Genomic DNA, 6000 nt, shown 5'->3' with positions numbered 1-6000 from the left:
ATATATGCCATTTCTGAACCTACCTTTATAGCACCTATCACGGTCAGGGTGCCTTATGAGATTGACCAATACACTGAGATGGAAAGGGAAGCTGGACGTAAGGAAGAGGATCGGTGTTTGAGCAGCTAAAAATAATGAGAAAACAAATGAAGAACCTCCAAGTTGCTTAGAGAAGTGAAAGTTTGGGCTACGAGGATCTCTGAATCCATCTAGATGTGGATATACCATTAGGATATAAACCTCCAAAGTTTGATATCTTCTATGGGACGGGTGATCCCCATGCACATTTGAGGGCATATTGTGACAAGTTAGTCGGAGTGGAAAGAAATGAGAAGTTGAGAATGTTGTTGGTCATAAGGAGCCCGGCGGGAGAAGCACTTACCTGGTATACTCGACAAGATCCGCAAAACTGGAGAACCTAGCAAGATATGGTAGAAGATTTTATGAATCGCTCTCGATTCAGCACAGAGATCACTCCCAATAGGTTTGCACTGGTAAACTTGCAGGAAAATCCATCCGAGTCATTCTAAGAATACGCACGTCGGTAGAGGTCAGAAGCTGTCAGGGCCCAGGAAGGGATATACTTTGAGAAAATGATGGGAATGATGGGACAGAAATTCCTCGAACTGGTCAAGATGGGAAATTTCTTAGAAGAAGGTATAAAATCTGGCAAAGTACAATTCATGGATACACTGGAAGTGGCCAACAAGGCAATCCAATTAAGGTCAATCGGTAGCATAAATAAGCTATTCCCCAAACAACCATTCACCACCACCCGTTTACGCTCCAGTCTATAACACCCAGCCATATTACCACTCCAAACCTCTGTTGGATGACAGTGAATTAACCAAGTTTTTCATCAGAGCCTAGGAAGGGATATACTTTGAGAAAATGATGGGAATGACGGGACAAAAATTCCCCGAACTGGTCAAGATGAGAGATTTATTAGAAGAAGGTATAAAATTTGGCAAAGTACAATTCATGGATGCATTGGAAGCGGCCAACAAGGCAATCCAATCAGGGTCAATCGGTAGCATAAAGAAGCTATTCCCCAAACAACCATTCACCACCACCCGCTTACGCTACAATCTATAACACCCAGCCATATTACCACTCCAAACCTCAATATAACCCTCCTCGAGCCCACAACAACACGAATCCAAAATGATCATATGCTCCTGTCCAAACCACTACCTACCAAAACCGACCCACTTATGCACCACGCCTTCGTCCCAATTTTGAAGAGAGGGGTCCCAGAAATTATACTCTGATTACTGAGTCTCTGGCCCAATTGTTCGAGAGATTGAGGAGAGGAGGATTGATACATCAAGTGGAAGGAAGGGTTCTTGAGTATCCCTCTAAGTATTTTTGTTACACCCTATGTTTTCGTACGTGAAAGTATGCCATAAGTGAACTGATGAAAGCTCGGAAATGAGATGTTACATCCCGTATTTTTCGTACGTTAAAGTTTCATCGTAAGTTAATCGACGTAAGTTTAGGAATGAGATTATTTTAAGATTTTAAGCATTTTATGCTATTTCAAACAAGTAATGAGTAAATTTGTGAAGATGATAGGGAAAGCAAATCGAAGAAAATGAACTTCGTCGAAGTTTGACATTTTGGGATAAAATACGGCTCGAGCTAAAATACCCGATATTTATGGACTAGTACCATACAAGGTACCACATGGCCATGATAGTAAGGTGTATAAGGTGTGTTAAAAGTGAATAGTATTTTAAGTAAGTTGAGATAATTCTTAATTATGGGACATTACCTATTAATTAATAATTAGTGGTTGTCTTTGGATAAAGACTAAGGTCTTTGGATAAGAAGTAAATCAAACACTGTGGCAGCCCCCCATGCTTAGTAAAGTGACTCACCATTTTCATTGAAAGGTGGCCATTTTTAAGTAAGAGACATGACACTTACGTGAAGGCCTTTAGGAGTTGGCTTCATTTGGCCTTAAATAATCAAATCTTATAACCTTCTTCCTAATTCAAATCTTGCAAAAACAAATTTTAACCTCAATCCAACGAAAATTCTTAATACTTAGCAACGTGATTCCTAAGCAATTTCCTACAAATTCCCAGAAAAACATTATAACATGATTTTTTCAACAAAAATCCAACGAGATTTATTAGCACGTTAGCAACATGAAATTTTGCGATTCTAAGGGAGTACAGTGCAACCTTTTCGAAGAATATCATACGGATTTTTCCCTACTGCAGGTATGTTAATGCTATCCCTTCTTTCTTTTTGGTATGATCCAAATTATACAAAAGAAACGAGCAAACGCACAGTTTTCATAAGCGACTCTATTCATAGAAATACTAGGGGTCTCTGTGTTCTTGATTCCCCATGTGACATATTATTATATCTTCTTATCATGGGTCTCAGAATAATACGCAGTTGATAAAGTTTATCCGAAAGGAATATTGAGATTATTAACATGTTTTCATACATTTCATTTATTTATGCATGTACCTTGACCCATGACCAGATAGCGTTATATACGCATATTTATATGTGTGTGTGTGTGTGTGTGTGTGTGTGTGTGTGTGTATATATATATATATAGATAGAATATGGGAAAAGGTTACGGCATTATATACGCACCACCACCTGATCAGCTGGTATACGTTGATGATTTTGCCCACAGTAGTCGAGATGATATGATGGGATGTTCTCAGAGGCTTGATGATGTTATGAACACATGTACTTATGCACGACATGACATTCATACTCATATGCATGACACTATAAAGTATTTCATGATTTACAGAGTTATCCAGACTTATAGGTTGAGTCCTTTACTCTATATTTCATCCATGTATTTTATGTACTTATTTATGTGCCTTACATACTCGGTACATTATTAATACCGACGTCCCTTTTGCCTGGGGACACTACGTTTCATGCCCGCTGGTCCCGATAGACAGGTCGAGAGTCCTCCAAGTAGGCTATCAGCTCAACGAAAGTTGTTGGTGCGCTCCATTTGCTCTGGAGTTGCTTGTTTGGTCGGTATGATTTAGATGTGTATGGTTTGGTATGGCGGGGCCCTGTCCCGAGCTTTATGTTAAGTATATATACTCTTAGAGGCTTGTAGACAGATGTCATATATACAGATGCTTGTATGGCCTTGCCGGCCGAGGTTTTGAGTTTACAAATGATCATGATGGCCTTATAGGCCCGTATATCACATGTATAAGTTTTTATATCAGGTTGGGTCATCCTATATTAAGTATTCCCCTATATTTATTCTGGTTAGCCCATGACGTCCCGTTTGGCCCATTTGCCAATGTAAGTACAATAAGAAAGATATGTTATGTTGGTACTCAGTTAAGTAAGGTACCTGGTGCTCGTTACGGCCCATAGGTTTGGGTCGTGACAAAAGTGGTATCAGAGCAGTTCCGTCCTAGGGAGTCTACACGTCGTGTCTAGTAGAGTCTTGTTTATGGGTGTGTCGTGCACCACACTTATAAGCAGGAGGCTAAGGGGCATTTAGGATTGTCACTCTTTCTTCCTACTCTAGATCGTGTGGTAGAGCTCAGTTGTAAGAACTCAATTTTCTAAACTCTATCTTACTTATAGTACGACGATACCGACATCTAGAAAGACGGTTGGTAAGAGATATAGCTGTGGAAGAGTTGAGTCAGAGGAACTCAATTTTTGCATCATGCTTATGATGGATAAATATGAGGTATTCAACAAATCATGTGTATACTAAGATGTGTAAGCTTCTTGATAAGTATCCCTAAGGCAAGAATGCCTATCCATTCTTTCGGTAAAAAGGAATAAGGAGGGAGACACAAGTTTCTGCAAGTAAAAGAAGCAAGGTGAAGAAGGGTACAAGGCACCCAGTTAATGAAGATTATCAGTATTACAGTTCCGGCAGAAAAATATAAGCATTGTGAGTTACCCTCAACAGTAACAGAGGTATGTATAATTGGCCACACCCATCTCAGTTACACCCTATTGGGGGCTAACAGGTGTAGATTAAGAAAAGGATGGGATATCAGGATCCGGCTGGGGTTAGAGTAACCCAAAATGGTGAATTGATTGTTTGCGTTAGTTGACATTTTCGAAGGAGATTGCAAATGTGCTAATATATCTCCTTGTGAGACACCCAAATAGCGCACTATAAAATAGTACATATGGATATGAGTACTACAAACATAGGCACTAGAAGCCTAGAATGGATAAATATTACCTTAGTATGGCTCTCGTCCCTAGTAGGGAGAGAATGTTAGGCAACCCGAAGAGCCCGTGGATGGAGCAAAGGGAGCTAAAATGCAAAAGAATGTCTTGTCTAAGTTTACGAAATAAAGTGATTGACAGAAATGTTAGCAAGAAATAAGAAGAGAATTAATGGAGCATTATGAGTAAGACGTGATACATGGATGACAACGGTAGATAAAAAAATGACAGTATTACAGAATCCATAGTCAAGTGAAGGGAAATACGAGAGGTGACAGGCCTTGAGACAACAAAAGAGTATAGGCCATAAAGTCATATCCTCACTTTGAGAAATAAGTCCGGGACTCTAACGCGACTACCAGAAGGAAAAGATAGACCCCAGAGTAATAGAAATCAGTATGGGCTGGTGAACAAGATAAACTAACCATGAATTAGCGACTGAGTACTTTGATAATAGTCGGCATCATGAGAATTTCAGAGATTGCATTCCGGCGATAATCGAATGGACAACAGAAGAATAACCTTTAAAGGACATTTAGAAAGACGATTCCCTAAAGCAAGCAATGTGAGCAAAATTAAGCTTAAGGGACTATGTGTGCCAGTTATACTAGGTCTCACCCTCGTGAGTAAGGAATTTTGTTATCCTTGGTACAGAAGGAGTACCGCAAGGCGAGTAAGGGTCATCGATGATGTGAAAGGATGCCAAAGATGAAGAGGTAAAACATCTGTAGGTAGGTCATAATAGCTCCAACTCTTAGTACTCCCCTAAAGAGGAGAATATGGAATGATGTGGCATTAGTCCAGAATAAATGGTTCTATTAATTATTTAATGGTAAAGGAAGAATGCGAAAAAGAAAATGAAAAAGGGATGAGATTGCAATTATCCAAAGCCTACATATATGCTATGATTCCAGAACATTATACAACCACGACGTCAAGGAGAGGAAGTAAGAGTTCCTGTCCGAAATGTTATTGATAGATAAGGAGCCAGTACGAGAAGTAAGTTAAGACAAAGAAAATAACCCAATAAAGATTATGTGGAGAATTGATATGAGAATGGGCCAACGAGTAGTTAGTAGTTGATTCAGGAAGAGCCTAGTTATGGCTAGAGAGGAGGTTACAGATGAATCAGCAGGTTATGCAAGATAAACATAGTAAAACCCAATATAGTGAATTCAGCCTCGCAGTATATTCAGATAAGAGTCGGGGTAGTTAAAGGTACCGTATGAATGTTACGGGAATAAAAGAGAGTGACACTGGGAAGACAATCAAAATATCAATTTAGAATCAACACTATAAGAACAACGATGTGGGGGTAAGTAACTACGAATAATTATAGGCAAGGAAGAAATTCAAAAGGTCTGTCAAGTATATAATGTAATAAGCTCACAGATTTTACAAGGGTCAGAGGGTCCTCCCTGAGTACTACAGTAAAAGACTAGCTGAGGAAGTAAGGAAGAAGGCTTCAACCTAAGCTCAGTGACCCAAAGAGTGAATGGTCTTATAATAACAGACTCACAACAACGTTGTATGCACTCCATAAGAAAGTGCCACCTACCTAGCTAATGGATGGGAAGTAAAAAAATCAAAAGTGATATTCAAGATCTTATGAGTTGTATGGAACCCCAATATGTATCGGCACTAAGATAAGTTAAGTATGCACGCAAAAAAGGGGAAGAAAGACCAGGAAAAGTAAAAGCTTATGTTTAAAGAAAGCTGAGAAGGAACAAAAGAAATTATTCGATCAGTGATCCAGAGTTAGTTACGTTATGAACGCACTTAAGATTTTGGAGTACTATCCAA

Source organism: Nicotiana tabacum, chromosome 13 (assembly GCF_000715075.1).
Source record: "Nicotiana tabacum cultivar K326 chromosome 13, ASM71507v2, whole genome shotgun sequence".
In the NCBI taxonomy this organism is placed as follows: domain Eukaryota; kingdom Viridiplantae; phylum Streptophyta; class Magnoliopsida; order Solanales; family Solanaceae; genus Nicotiana; species Nicotiana tabacum.
This window is presented reverse-complemented; position numbering follows the sequence as displayed.